Raw genomic sequence first — 351 nt, 5'->3', positions numbered from 1 at the left:
AATCCAGATGGCGGGCAGCAGGGCCTGAGGCAGGAGGTGTGGAGGAAGGAGGCCCACTGCCATTCTTGGTATGGTTCTCTTTCCAGGAGCCGAGCTGCATCTGGCCTCACTCTGGGCAGCTTATAAGGCCTGGTGTGAGTTTTGTTTATGAGAGTGCAGCATAAAAGGAACAAATCCACCAGCACTGGGGCTGTTGCCACTGAAGGCCTTTTGCATACATTTTTCAAATGATAATTCACTCTACCCAATCTCTTCCCCCACCCCCCAAAGCCGATTTATTGAAAAAACCACCTTATATGGCAATATGGCTAACACACCGTCAGCTGGCCTTTTTAGGGACTCTGTTTAAAG

This window comes from Rhinolophus sinicus, chromosome 2 (assembly GCF_057876585.1).
Source record: "Rhinolophus sinicus isolate RSI-liver-muscle chromosome 2, RSI-T2T, whole genome shotgun sequence".
NCBI lineage: Eukaryota > Metazoa > Chordata > Mammalia > Chiroptera > Rhinolophidae > Rhinolophus > Rhinolophus sinicus.
Note: the sequence above shows the minus strand (reverse complement) of the source record.